This window comes from Bombus huntii, chromosome 8 (genome assembly GCF_024542735.1).
Source record: "Bombus huntii isolate Logan2020A chromosome 8, iyBomHunt1.1, whole genome shotgun sequence".
In the NCBI taxonomy this organism is placed as follows: Eukaryota; Metazoa; Arthropoda; class Insecta; order Hymenoptera; family Apidae; genus Bombus; species Bombus huntii.
In genome coordinates this window covers 6,117,005-6,132,820 of record NC_066245.1, presented here as the reverse complement: position 1 = coordinate 6,132,820, position 15,816 = coordinate 6,117,005, and the positions used below count along the sequence as shown (strand labels likewise).

Sequence of the window (15,816 nt, the reverse complement as noted above, 5' to 3'; positions counted from 1 at the left end):
GAGCTGTTTTCTTACACACTGAAATATCCCACGCGATTCGGACGACCACTAAAACTGCGCGCTATTATTCATGCTCCGCGAGAGCACCGGCGCCAGCGACGGTGGGCCGTTTATTCGAAGATATATTGGGTGTGACACTTGATAGAAATAAGAAAAATTGCTCGACGTATGGGACCAACACTCGTAACGCTGGTACGCAACGTTCGTCCAAGGTGTTCTATTAGCGTAACCGAACTCGTGGAATTCAAATTCGAGCGGAGATCCAGAGGAGAAAAAACGAAGTAGGTCGCGGTGTCAAGGCAACTCTAAGGTCACCGAAATATCGGAAAAACTGATTCGATGATAAATACGTTGCGATTTCAGTCCCTCTAACAGGAAGAAGTCAGAGGTCATGGTATCGCGACTAACCTTGCAACGACCTTGACAAGTCCATCTATATTACAAGCTTTTATCGGACCTACATGCTCGGTTTTCTGCACATATATCTATATGTAGAGTAAGTCAGCTCACCGCGTATAAAGCCACTTCCGTTCGACTCCAATTAAATTGTATTACAGGTTCTCGCGTGAAAAGTAATTCGAACGTGCTTCCTCGAGAGTCGAGGAACGAGATGACTCAGAAAATACAGGATTTGCGGAGATCGATGGTGACAAATCTCGAGTATCTTTCGCAAATATGTTCGCTGATGCCCGATAAATTATCGAGGAGAACTCGAGAAAACAAGGTCGAGCGTAGCTGGAACTTTATTTCAAATATCCCGAATTCACCCCTAGACGATTTTCCTGCGGTCGACATTCGCACGTTCCACCCTGTACATCGGTGTCGAGGCGTCGAAGCCGCGGTCGTTGCTTCCGTTGCTATTTTCAGCCCCGCCAGCCAAGCCGAGTTTACCAGAAAATGGAAAATGTTTATTCAGAGGAGAATGGGAGCACATTCTTTCTTGATGCTTCTCCATCCGTTCCTAACAAAGGACTGTACGTACACGTTTTATTTTGCACAGACAGATTTGCCCCATGCGAAAGGGTTCGAGGGAAAATATTCTGTCGAGTTGCGAAACAGGCACTTTAATCAAGGTGCCATAATAATTGTCGAAGATCGAGGTTTCCGTAGGTAGGTTTTTAAAAGAGAGATTCTGACATCTTGCAAGCATTGCGATTGACACGATCGAAAGAAAATTTAAGACGACGAACGATACTAGAATGCACCTTGATTCTACAAAATCGAATCGTATTAGGCAAGAACAATAATATAAACGACAGGAATTTGTTTAAAGATTCGTTCGAAGATGATCGTTATCATACACGCAAGCATAAACATTGAACGTTCTTTTGACCAGCATTGTAAGTTTCGTCACAGATTGGACTGATACGACACTGATGCCAGCACGATAATTTATCAACTAATAATATTAATAAATTGAATTACATATTGGATCTCATAAATTTCCGAGAAAGTAATAAACTGTTCGTAATCTTGCCTTCTACGATCTTACTATTTTAGAAAATAGCATAATCGAGTGACTTGCCATTTATAAAATCCACTTATAAAATCTTATTTGTTTTATTATCGTTACTATCTTACAACAGAATCTATTTGTACTGGCACAAAATTTCGCTAATAACCCCAATCATATATATGCATATAGTAAATTAATAATAGCGTTAAAGGAGCGCGAATAGCCATAGGTCGTGTTATGAAATACTTGGATCAGCGTCGACGTAGAAACGAGCGTTCTCCGATATAACATTGACGAGCGGCGACGAGAAAGAAAGAAAGAGATTTGGCTATTTCGCGCGGCCAAATGGAATCGCTTTATTGCCGGGGAAAGCCAAGGTAGGCGAGGGATAATGATTCGCAGGTGTGTCTTACGAAACAGTCACGATCGGTAACCGGTCCTGCGCGGGTTCGCCAGTGAAATTATGCCCCGGCCTATAGCGGCTTCCGACCATTTTACCCGCCAAGGGGATAAATTGCATTGATTTGTTTAGGAAGGAACGCGTGGAACTAAGCGAAGTTTAATGGCCGTTTCGTAACTGTCCAGCGCCACTTACGTAAAGTGTCGAGCGCTCTCGTCTAGAACGCGAATGGAAGCGTTATTCCGCGAAGTTGAACGCCGATTAACAAATGGAAAATAGTCTTCCGCTTTTACTTCTTTTCCCTACGTGACCGTCGTGCGGAACGATCCACGAGCACGCGTTCTTACAATCGTTAAACTCTTGTTCCCGTTAATTAATGCTATTAGGAATTTAATAACCGGTAATTTGTAGCGAGAATTGCAACAAGGTGAAAGTGTAAACTAGAGAACGATATCTGTACAGTTTAAAAATCGTTAAGAGGCTGACATTTGCATAAGACTCGAAAGGAAGAACGATTCGGCGCTTAATTCACTTTCGATGTATCTTATCTATCCGCGTGATAACGATTCTTTTACATGCACAACGTTGCCGGCACAATTATTTGCTCGTTAGCGATTTCAATGTTCCTCCAGAAATATTCCTCGATTGTCGCGCTGCAAGGATACACGCGTTTCGAAAGAATAAGGAGAGTTTTATTTATCTACAGATCGTGATCGATCGTTTGTAATCGAAGCACCGCGCCGTTAAGAACTAAGCGATTCAGCTTGGCGAGCGAACTCAAGCGCTGTGATGCTCTCGACTGACGTCAAAATCTCGTTACTTTATCGAGTTGTCACCGGTTCCATCAATGATCGCGGATACTAAATCGCTCGAAGCAACGCACTTCGCAATCGTCTGCACACACAGTGTCGCCAAAGCTCCTTGGGAATAATTCGAACGCGCCGTGACGGCTAACCTGAATGTCAACTACGCCTCCGCGAATGTAGACGAACAGGGTCGCGCGATCGCGCGACTACGTCCGCTCGAGGCGATCCTTTTGCCAAGCTTCTTGTCGTCAGAACTAACAGCGAAACGTGCAATATCGATCGGTGGAATAATAGGCGAAAAATTTTGCCAGATGATTGACAGAGCTATTATAAGTAACGTCTAGCCACTCGACGGCCGTCAAAACGAAGTTTCGATAATTGATTTTGAAGCTGACTGGCGAGAAGCGAGTCTTCCGAATGGATTAGCCGCTGCGCCGGCAGGCTCGAGACGCGAGCAAGGCTCGTAACCTCGTTGCGGACCACGTTGGGAACTTTGCATACTGGACGCTTTCTCTAGCTTGCAGGCACGAAGCCAGCCTTCGTTCCGTTCGTTTGAGAAGGTTCGACAAAAAACGTAAGGACGGTTGGTTAATCGCGTCACGAAAGGCAAACGACATAACCAAACGAATCGACTAACGAACGAACAACCAACTATTCCACGGAGGTGCGCGCGAATTGTTTTACGAGGCAGCGGACGGGTTCAAGGTACCAGGAATTGCAGGGAATTCGCTTCTGGGCGTAGTTTGACCTAAATCTCGAAGGCAACTTACTACGATTGCCCGAACGACCGTTCGACCCCGAACCGGCAACTATTCGCGTTCGAAGCACACACCGAAAGAAATCCTCTCCTTTGTAGAACTAGAGCACACGGGTGTGCAGTGGGCACTGTGTGCACGGGTGAATCTACAAAGAGAAGAAGAGGAAAAAAATAGAGACGTTGGATAGAGGACGCGTGCGTGCGCGAACTTAGATAGCTGACGTATCGCTCGTCTCGGATAAACGGTAAATTACCAGAGCATTCCGCTTTCCAATTAGTCTTCAATTACACGCGGACGAGTTGACCGACGACGGCACGCGTCCGGCAACGTTTAACTGCTAAACGACGGGTTCCTCTTCGAATCAACCGTCTTGCAATTAATTCGGAGGAAAGCTTTCGCCGCTAATCGATTAATTCGGCTGACCGGATGAGAAAGCTCGGCTCGCGTATGCAGTTCGATGGAAAACACGTTAATTGAATCGGCAAAAGATCGGCTCGTAATGAGAATGTTGATATACCGTTGATCTTATCATATGGAAGGATTCATTGAAAAGGTAGACGTAGCAAATAACCGTTTGAGAAATATGCAGTCGCATGGTTGGCGAGCTATTCTTTGCACAATTAAATATTTACGTAACATCCGCACAACACGGCGATAATTTGTTTGAATGATGCGCCTTCTATCTACCTCTTGGCAGACACGAACGTTATTTGAAAAATGTTAAATCTCTTTCTCTCTCTTACTCATTATACTTTTTAATATTATTTAAAGAACAGTTTGCGTAATGTCAAAGAGAATAATTGAAATGAACGTAATAGAATTTAGGATACGGATAATACATAAACGAATATTCGAATCGATGCAGTCGAAATACGCGAATAGACTATGGTCAGCGAATAAAGTCGGTACTCCCACTTGATTATTCCGAGTGCCAGTTAATTGGTCGTATTTCCGCAACGTTATTATTCGCAATAACGAGACTGTATATATCACTTGCGTCCTTCGATACGTCGTGCGTGACGGTTCACGAGATTTTATTCTATCACGTGTATCTCCTGGTAGGAATGTACGACTTTAACCACGTATTCTTTCGCTGATTCAGCTGACATAGCAAAACTATTCCACTGTTTCTATATCCTCCTAAATCTTTCAGATTTCCACGCTATCAAATATCGATCAACGAATATCTTCCTTCCTATCAAATATCAAAGTCTATCGCTATCAAATTCGAGCAATTTAAATTCCGCAAATGTCATGGAAATGTTGAAGAGAGGTAATTACTACCAATACCAACTATTTCGTACATAATAGTTAATACTGATTTAATTTAATTTTAGAACAAAATGTCCGAAGAAAAATGTAAGAATCTCTCATTATCTTCTATTTTTACATATTTCCCAGTTTCTCTTACAAGGAACCATCGCGAATTTTTCTTTGATCTGCGTTAATCGACGTACTGTGACGATTATAATCGAGGTCTAAGTCTATCGTCATCCAATTCAAAGAATCCGAGTCCCAAAGCTTCTTTGAAACAGAAGATCTCGAAGAAGAGTTAGAGGAATCGTCGCATGAGAAGATTCGACAGATGATGCAATTCTCGCGACTATTTTTGACGCGTTTAAGTGCTGGGTAATGATATGTGTAATGGAACGAAATTAACGCTCGCAATTATTGTCAGCAGCTGACTCGAGAGCGAACGTTTCTAAGCGTTCGTGAGTGTCGACCGACTTGGCTAACTGGATTACGCGTCGCTCGCGTTTCGCGGCGGATCGTTCCGGCCGCCATTCACTTTGTTCTTAGTTATACGACAATCCGGGAAATTGTCCTCGAGGCCGACCGAGTCATTCTGTGCGTAACCGCACGCGTACAGTGTACGCGAACGTTTTGAGGGAGAAAACCCTACCAGTCCGCCTTTTGGGAACGAGTCGCAGACGCCTGTTGCGTGCTCGTACGTTTCCGCAAATTCCCCTCGTTCGTTTTCAAAATTTGACATCGTAGATACGACCCGTAGAAAATCGCCGTGATATTTTCAATGGTTCGTCGAACGTGCTTAATGTACGAGAAAATGAAAAACAGAGTCTTCCTTGGAACAAATTCGCGGAAAATCGGAGAGAGGAGAAACAGCTTTTAATAGATACACACGATTCCCTTGGCTTTGATCCTCTTACGATTCTGCAATTTTTATGCCGCGATTTTGCTCTCCTTTCAACGGAAAAAGAGACTTTCATATTCAATTCTAGATTATATTCTAATAAATTCTATTCGTTATTCTCTTGTATTTTAGATGGAAAAATACATTTATGTCAGAAATGTTCCAAGGAACATAACGGAATTAATCGTTAAAAACTTCGTTTTTACATGCATTAAAAGGAAATTAATTTTATAATAATTACCTTGGACATAGCAGTAATATCTAAAGGGTGAAGGTAAACGAAATAAGAAAAATTCGAGTAAATTATTCTCCCACGCTTCGACATTCCACGAAACTATAATTACTACTTAAACCTAGAGTCAATATGCACGATATCCAGCCTGATTAACCAATAATCTCTTTATCCCCTTAATCGCGTATCAGCTGATGGGAAGCTTCTGATAACCGAGCTACTTCCTGATTAAATCATGTACGAGAAGCGCAAGAAAAATAGGAAAAAAAAAGGAAGAATGACCTACGACGAGACGCGGACAGAGGCCTCGAGTCGTGCAACGATCGAGTCGAACGCGACCCAGTTTCCACGTCTATCCGTGTTCTACGGACTCCTTGGATCGCGCGATAGTACGATCGACCTGGCCGACGAGTTCGTACGATCAGTCTACCGTGTGGAATATTGTTCGCACCTATTTCGGTATAGGATCGGTATGACCGACTTCTATCCACGACCCAGATCGTCTATTCCATCCTGCAAGTAGTTTCTGCGCACGTTCCCTCAGAATGCTTCCTCGTTTCGTTCCAAACGAATGGATACGATCGATCGGTATATACACTAGCAAAAGTTTCATACCATCGAATGTGTCTCATAAAATCCAAGAATTAGAAAAAAATAGCACTCTACTTCAGGAAATACTTCGGTTAAAAAATTATCGACGCAAAGGAAATTATTTACTACGGCTACCTGTATAGTAATGATTTCGAACGAGTCCTGTCGCGCGATAATTTACTAGTTAATAATATTAACGAATTAACGTGTCGCAAATTATAAACTCGACTTGCATAGTTTTTACGATTTTGTAATTTTACATCGAACGGGACAGTCAGCTGATCTGCGGTTTCAAAACATCGGACGTAAAACTTTTATTTATCACATTACTAAGCTGGCCGCTATTATTACGTATAATTTATCAACACTGATGAGTTGTAATTTGCAAACCCGTAAAACGTCGCTAATAATACTATTTGTGCAAGAGGATGTGAATGATTCAACGGTGCGAATTTTTGGCTAGTAGTGTACATTCCATTCCACTCAAAGAAACTGCATAAGAAAATAGGGAAGCGGCCTTTCCGTTTGCACATGAGCGGTTTGGATTGCTTCCACTCGCGAGATAAGCGAATCGATCGTGGTCGTTCCAACCAGCAGATCCATGCTACAATAAGAGCTACTCTTTTCCGCTGGATACACTCGAATCGCTAATTAACGCGCGAGTGTTTCGGAGTGGAACGGCAGCGGATCGATGGCCCTCGCCACGCTTCCAATTACGCGGGCCCCGAGGAAGAATGTGGGCCGTCTCGTGGGCGTTCGAATCGTCCTGCTCACTTTCGTTCCCACACACCTGACCTTCGAGAGAACAATAAATTTCAGATTAGTCAATCGTGTCGTACGTCTGTCCCATATTTACTGCATCCGCTATATCTGTTACGATGCGAGCGGTTTTTCTCTTTTGCAAGAGAAAATAGTCGAAGGCCGAGTTTTACTGCTACTCCAATCGTACTTCTGTTAGGTTCGAGTGATATTTCTCGCGCCGCGGGTATCGCGTGGTGAAACAGTTGCCTGATAAACTTTGGTAAACGTGCAAGATTGTGCTCACCGAGGGGGAAAAAAATCGTATCTGATAAGAAAGTGCGAGGGAACTCGCGCAGCTGTCGGTAATCGATTTCTATATCGAGTGATGTCATTTATAGTACAGTTTCTTCGAAACAGCGTTGTTAATCTACAACGTTTACAGACGTACATATGAATCACAAACATCAGAATCCATCTTTAAGATTTCCAAATCTGATCGAACGATCAACGTCACTCGAAAACCTTAAGGGGCTCTTACAGAACGAAAGTTGCCTCTGTGTAACGTAATATTTTGCATGGAAAAATATTCATCCGCCGTTTTAACACCTCGAAGTTGCTATTGAGAAATATACAAATAATATTATACTAAATGGTATTCAACTATTCTAACACCTCGAAGCGTATACGAATATTCGTCATACCCAGTGATTGCATCATACGAGACATCATCTTGTTTCGTAGGATGAGGCAAGTTTCGCGTATAGGAACTACTTTAGAGTACCCGGAAGAATCACGTAATCGCACGAAAAACCATGTCGTTAGCGACAGTCTCGGCCAAGATTATCCTTATCGCGTGACAATTAACGCTATAAATAAAGCGCAGCGATATAGGTGAATATTGCAGCAACTTCTCGCCAAATGTTGTGCGTCAGTAGCAAGACGTCGAGCTGCCGATGTTGTACGCGATGCACGCGACAAACGTCAAATACGAGATGGAGGACGCTTCCGACAAGCGCGATGTGCCGTTGCCGGAATCTTTCACGAGCGCCAAAAACCTCCGAGTCGAGAAGTAACGTGCGAAACCGGGCTATGGCGACGAGACGGGAGGATGGGGAAGAGAGGGTGGAAGCCTTTCGAGATCATGCCCGGCACTAAATTTGGAACAAGGCTCATATCCAACGTCGCACGGTTCGCCACGGGGCAGAGGAGAGAGCGTCGCTTGCGACCTAAATACGAAGGGACCCCGAGAGAGCGTTTCGCCGTCCTAGCGTCGCGGGGTCACTTCCATGAAATCGTCCCGCGCACGAAAATAATTCAGTCTTTGTTCGTTAGAGCGTATACAGACGGAAAGCGAACGAGAAGTTGTTCGCCGTGAGAGCCACTTGCTCTCCCAGTGCGAAGAATAGGTCGACGAATGGTCGTACGATCGATTCCAGAAGGAACAGTCGCGGGATGAAGGTTACGAGAGAGAGTCAGCTGTTCTTGAAAGCTGTGTTTTCCATGGTTAAGAGGTTTTACTCGAAGCTGAGTTGGAAATGGAAAAAATAGATAAACTCTGAAAGATTCTTTGTATCCGTGCCTCTAATCAATCTTCTGTAAAGAGATGCAAAAGCGGTGGTAACAGTCTGGCCATTATTGCGAAAGATAGGTCATCGTGTGAACTAGAGATAACACCAACGACGGAGAAAGAAATAACTTGCGTTGAATTTTTTCATCGTATCTAATCGAACAGCTGGTCTTCCACAGACACAGAACGAGTGTCATAGCGAGAACCAACTGATCGATCGAACGTCGAAGGAGGATCCGAGGCGGCCAAAGCCGAAGCTTTCCGTGTTCTTCAACCGATCCTCTCGTGATCTTCGATAGATCGGAAACGGAGCAGATCGCGCGAGATCGTGACTAGATGTAACTACCGTTGAGCAGCGTGCAAGGTGGCGGGGAGCGAATAAAAACCGAAAGTGATTAAATCACCGCGCCACACTTCCTTGGACCGTTTAACCCTGGAGCAATGACGCATGAATGGAGACGACCCGGTTGAACTTGGAACCGTGAAACCGGTTAAATGCGCCGGATACCAGGGTCGTTCCATTCCGATGTAATACGCGCTTGATATTTTTGCCGGGTTACGTATTATTTGTTGACGAATGGGATCATCGTCGGGAACAATCGATGCTTTGGTTCTCGTTGTTTCGATAACCACGGGCCATCAACTGTCGATGCATAACAAATATCTTGCCGCACAGACCACATTTATTGACTTATGCAAGAGAACATGGGCGGAAAAGATTGATTTACGCATAAATAGATAGAAATGTTAATTTTAATTGACATTGATTTATTTTATGAAATTGTTATGCTAATACATTTGGACGGATATTGTTGGCGTACGTCTCGTTTCTGAATGTCTCAACTGGATCTTGTTGTTGTAAGATGATCTAACAGCTTCGTGTGCCTTAGACGTTCACAATTAGACCGGAATAGGTAATCTATTTGAATGAATCGATAGCTAGGTACACAGCTTTCAGAGTATGGCAGCTATGCAATAAATATTAACTAGCCGCTGACTCAAGGAACGGTGATTGTAACAGATACGAGAAGAGTGGGCATCGATTACGTCTTACCAGGCGTGGAAGTGACACAAGAATTGCCAGTATATTACGTTCTATGCATGATTTCACTTAGTTATCGTTATTATAGGTATGCTGAAAGACTTGGTTGTTGATTATCATGATTTTTAAGTTTTTAACTACTCCACGTATGAACAAGCATTTCATTTTCATAATTCAATACCGAAAGTGGAAAATACCTGGAAGAAAAGTAACAGCGCCGTAATAACAACGTAACCGCAAGTTATCTGCGTAAACAGTCGATCGAGGCACGAGTGGCACTCAGGCCAAGCGCAATTACCACGATAAACTCGATTGAACCTCTCGTTTCGCTTGGCATAGTTTATTTTATGCACAGAAACTGGGCGCTCTGTAATCTCAGGGAGCAAGCGGAAGTGATCGAACGGCGCAGTTCGCCTCCGGCCCGATATCCACACCGATAACTTCCGCGTGCCGCTATGATGCGCCGCGATAATCGGCCATCGCTTCGGTAACATTATTAACGAGCTCTGTGCACGATGACGCTCGAAAACGCCTAAACCGCTCTCGCTACACGATTTAAAGTCAGAGTTCAAAGAGTGGCCGTGCATCCTCGCGTGTAACAACTCGAATATCCTGTTCCAGGATCGAAAACCGTTGCGTCGGAGGTTGATCGGTTTCCATCGAGATTCCGTGCAGTGGCCTTTCGTTTGAACCGTTTGCTCGGTTCGACCAACGTCCAATCAATTAAATTCCGTTCAATAAATCTTCGACAGATTTCTTCTTCTTCGTTCGATTCCTTCCTCCTAAACGACAACGATAGACGCGCTCCCCTCGATCGAGACAGTGAACGCATCCGTGATTTACGCGACGTGCAGCCCTGTGTCGTGACACGAGCGCATATACACGTGCACGTATACGAGCTAGGGAAGTGTAGAAAGAGAGAGAGAGAGAGAGAGAAAGAGAGAGAGAGAGAGAGAGCAAGCAACCGCGTCAGCAAACCACATTAGGCGTGTGCTACATTAACACGTGGTTGGTCCGTTGGCTGCGTTGAATTACATAAGCGTGAGGTAACCGAGGGCAATGTCAAGGCTGCAAGCTTTACCAGTGGTATATATCGCTGCTCGATGTTGTTACGATCCAGATTTACGTTCGTCAACTCTCTGCGGCTCCTCTGTGGCCAGAGATAATCACGCATGATAACGCGTCTTCTAACGTAGTCGTGGGTGGACGGACACAGGAAGTCTCCGTCGTCGGTCGAATGCACGATGACGCGGCCTCAAAGCTCAGCCAATTCTTCAACCACTCATCCGTAGACGAGCGAATACGCGAATCTTGCGTAAAGATATTTGGCAACGATTCGATGATATCGAGCTCGTCGAAGGTTACACACTTCGAGCTTTTCTGGTTGATCGCGTGGGCGTTCGATATGGGGAGATAGTTTTTGTTTGGCTTCGAAGGTGCTCGCGATGAGTTTACGAGATGCCGCTGTTGACGGAGCGATTCGTTATCCCGGTGACAGCACGTGCTTTCAAGAGCCGTGCTCCACTTACGACTTACGACCCGTATTCGAGAAAGCGCATGAATGAGCTAGTGTAGTCGACTACTGTTACATAGGGATTATTCGTTACGTCAAGATTTACGTCAGAGAACCATCCATGTCCTAGAAAACATTTTCAATTGTTCGCAGAGTACTATACCCTGTATACCTTTGGCTATTGTTGCAATTTACTTCACAATATGACCATCCACTGCTTCTTCGGTTGGCTGATTAGACAGCACCCGGCCGTCTTATTCTACTTACAGAAGAAAGGTTTCACTGAGACAAGAATCCGACTAGAAAAGAACGTAAACACTCGTTGAAAAGTGCAAAGGTAACGAAAATATTAGCTCGTATCGATCGTATACTTGAAATAATCCCAAAAAAGCGTTCCAACTGTTACCGAAGCAGAACTCCAAGACAAAGCTAGGTCGTTCGAAGCATCTCTTCGATTCAACGTGATCGCTCGATTTATATTTAATCCGAGTCGTGGTCTCGGTTCAATCTTATTTATAACGTAAATACTTCGTTAGAGAGTCCATTAATAAGTGGCAAAGGGAGAAAAAGAAAAACGGGGAAACGCGGACAATTACATAAGGAGACGAAGTCGTTAACGAGCAATGTCACTAGTAGAGGTAGCTAACCAAACCACGTTATCAATGCTCGTTCGAAAATCTATGCGATTCGCATGTACGATATATAGGATATCGAGTAAACTCTATATTCTTCATCCAGTACATACCATGGGCTTAACGTAGAGTTAATTGCTTGTTTCGCTGATAAAATATTCTTACGATTTTTGCCAGTGATAAACGCGTTCTCGAGCGCCGATAAGAATTTTGTTTTTTTCGCCTCTCGTTCGGTGCCACTACGTCTGCTGGTGTTATCTAACAATTAACGTCCCACTAGGACAGAAATCTGTACATCTGTTTTGCCGGCTGTGTTATTCATCGCGTAAGTAATTACGACGCAAACAGTTCGGCTCATTGTTTTATTCTTACTGCGCATGAAAAATTCTCGATTTACCGAACAGGGAAAACATCGAACCGCTTGATTACCATTCGCCACGAAGGCGAATTAATAATGTCCGACAGAATACTTATATTCCAGCACGAATGCAGTTCATCGGCGTCATCGATCGCTCGATTAGTCGTCGTAAAGATAGTGATAGCTGTTTACGATATTACCTTGCTAGATGATATTTTCCAACAATATCGCACGATAGTCAACAGCTCGCTAATCATATAAATAAGTGGCCTTTCCAACAATATCTATTTTCGTCAACTGGATATTTTCACCGAGGTTTCGAGTTGGAAACTATTTCAGTTGTCGAAGCGACACGCGCTGCCACCTTCGATTCGCGATTTATCTATATCAGTTTACGGCGCACCAAAACATCACGCATCGTGGCAAGCGGATATTGGCCGGGTTCTCTGCTGATTTCAGAATACCCGCGACTGGAAATTTTTTAGCGTCGAAGCAAACACGCGCCGCGCCTCCATCGAATTTATCGAACGACATCGACTTTAATTCCGTGACAGGACGGTGCCACTTCTCGATTACCAAGTTGCGTGTTGAAGAATCTAAGCTTGTCACGAATGACACCGTCGGTGTATGAAGATTGCTCGGTTTTTCCGATAACGTACGAGGATCGCTATGTCCGTTCGTCATCTTTTCTCTTATTTTCACGAATAATTCATTTATTAACAGAAGTAAACCCTTTGATATTAAATATAGATACGGTGAGAAGAGGTGAAGAAAATTGGAAGAAAAACGATGTATTCCTCGTTAAATTATTCCATTTTGTATCTATTTGGAGAGAAGCCACGGCTCGTTCTAGTCAGTAAAATCGCCTGTTTACGCATGAATCTTCTAAGAAACGCCTTATCTTGTCTTGGGAGTGCACATAGTGCTTCCTAGCTAGGAAAACCTACTATACTTCAAAGACAGATCCGCCGCTTAAAAACGATATAAAAACTCCATATAGGCTGATTCCGTTACAAGCTTTTTAATCAACGGTATCAGTAAAAAGGTTCGTATCTTGTCTATGATAGAAACACATTGACTGATCTAAATGGAACTCGTTAATTTTTATTACAATTTTTCCAACCGTTCCAATCCGTTCATTGGTCAACTTTACCTAGTAATTACAACGTTAAGTCGTGTTCAGGTTATTAAGTGTAGGAACGAAAAAGTCAATCGATCGGATAGAACTAGAATTAGAATTTTATCTTGTTAAGCGATTGCTTCGCCAATTGAACTGTCCTTAACTTTTTCTATATTCTAATCTGCGCTGATGTAACTGACTGATTTGAGCAAAAGGCAAAACGAGAAATTCCGAGGAAAAGCTGCGTATGTCTCTCGAAAACTTATAAATGGTTGAGAAGAACACGTTTCAGACCGCTGATCTATTCGCGAGCAAAAATAAATCAACTCGTGGTTATGCGCAATCCATGAATTGTTTATCGTGAATCATTTCGAGTATGGCGCAAATCCATCTCTTAATTCTATAAGCGTCCCATATTTGTATGCACTTCTGTTACTTTATGACATTCACAAACGCTTTGAAATATTTAAGTATTCCTCCTTCACAGAGCAGCGTTTCTGACTATCCAATTACGAAAAGTTTCGTGAATTGTCTTTTCTCGTACGCTTTTGTCCCTAATTACAGCGGTGTACATATCGCTCGTTAAGGAAATCTTGCTTTATTTTCCAAGATTCGAATCAACCTCGAGATCGATTAAATCGAGCAGATACGACTTCCCGCGATATCTTCCACCAGATCGGAATCTAACTTTACTGTATGTACAACGCGAACAAACACATCGAGAATGGGAGAAACATCATCGATGTTCAATTTTACGTTTGCTATTATTGCGTCACGGTCCAAGTGGCTCGAGTGGAGCTTTCCTCGAGAAATTGACCGGTTGTTCGCGCGATAGCAGATTTCTCGTTGCTGTCATAGCCTCCGGAGACAGCCAACCGGGTCGTCTTCGCAATAAAGAACGGCTAATAAAGCGATAAGCGTGGCGTTCTCGAATTACCAGTCGAGCACGTACACAGTTGCTGTTCGCGGTCGCATGCTTACGGTTACGTAAAGTAAATCCTCTCGTAACGAGGAGTCCGACCGATGCGCAGGCGAGTCGATAAACCTGTGGCCTGAAGTCGAACGCTCGGGGAATATATCGAAAACCAGTCGACACGTTCGATGGAAACAGTTAACACTGGCGGATTAAGGTCGACAATAAATCGACGATTAATCCGTGGCCACGATAAGCTACTACTTTCGTACCAGTCTCCGTGAATCTTACGAATCGTATTTTTAGAAACGTCTGAAGAATAATAGGATTGGAATATATTAAACAAATACGGAGAGAATTTATGAAGTATTATTTCGATGTTTGTACGCGTGTACATTACACGGGACGAACGTAGTACGGAAGTCACTTTCGGCTTCAACATGAAATGCATTGTCGTGCAGCCTCTTTGAAACAGGATGTCATTCCGCGTATCAAATAGATTGAACGTGCCGGTAAACAATCGTAATTAACCCGATTTGCGAATGTTCCGAGTACACAGCTATTTCCGTCATTTTCTATCGCGCACGCAGAACGCAACCTGTTTGCGCAATCTGCATCGATGATGGAATGTTATCGATAACGTTATCGAGCGAAGTCCTACACCGGAAATGGTAAATTTACGGATTTATGCAGATACAGAATGGTCGATAAAACGAATCGACTTAAGATGAGTGTTCGTACGGCGAACTGTAGATCGATAAAAAATTCGTACGGGTGACCTCGCTTCTGTTTTCAGCGATCTAAAGATTCTCGCTCGAAGGCGGAGCTAACGTAACCGGCTCTGAGCAAACATTTGCAATCCACGCCCGCTATCTTGTGCACGATCTCGTTGACTATTTGTAAACACTGTCACAACATTCTGCGTATCATTTCACCGAGTTAACCCGATAACGATATCAAAAATTTCTAATATCAAGTATATCAAACTGTATGACAGAAAAAAAAGCGATTTCGTCGTCCAGTTAAGTATTGGATCATTCTATAAGTAACGCGATGTTTTCCAATATACGCGTACCAACCAGGTAAAAATAGACAACTAGGCTTATAATTAACCTTATTAACCTTCGCTTTATATTTTTCTGAGTATGTATATACATCAGCATTAGCTATTTAGCTATGTGTTAATACGTTATCTTGATCAAAAGAACGAGATATCACGTACGATTTGCGTTCGATGACTTACAGTATTCTAATTTAGAAGCCGAAATAAAATTAAAATTGAGTTTTCCGAATACGACCCATCTTCGTTGCATTTGATGCATAGATTCCACTTTACACCGAGCGTGCATCTCGATATTATAAAACAAGGGGTTAATCAATGATATATCTTTTCTGCAGTTGTTCGTCATCTTTTTTATTAAGTTTCCTATATCTCTTTTATAAATCTTCTATCATGACTCACGACGATACTGTTACGAAATCGCGTTAGTTAAAGGATAAACCAATGTTTAATATCTAGATGATCAGATTTGATC

At 43.1% G+C, this 15,816-nt stretch overlaps 2 protein-coding genes across 2 annotated transcripts in view; one reads left to right on the top strand and one right to left on the bottom strand.

Annotated features, from left to right (window-relative positions):
* The window catches only part of LOC126868852 (uncharacterized), a 152,077-nt gene that overhangs the window by 91,159 nt on the left and 45,102 nt on the right, over window positions 1–15,816 (top strand). The window lies entirely within an intron of this gene.
* LOC126868827 (uncharacterized) overlaps window positions 1–15,816 on the bottom strand; it is a 54,274-nt gene that overhangs the window by 13,296 nt on the left and 25,162 nt on the right. The window lies entirely within an intron of this gene.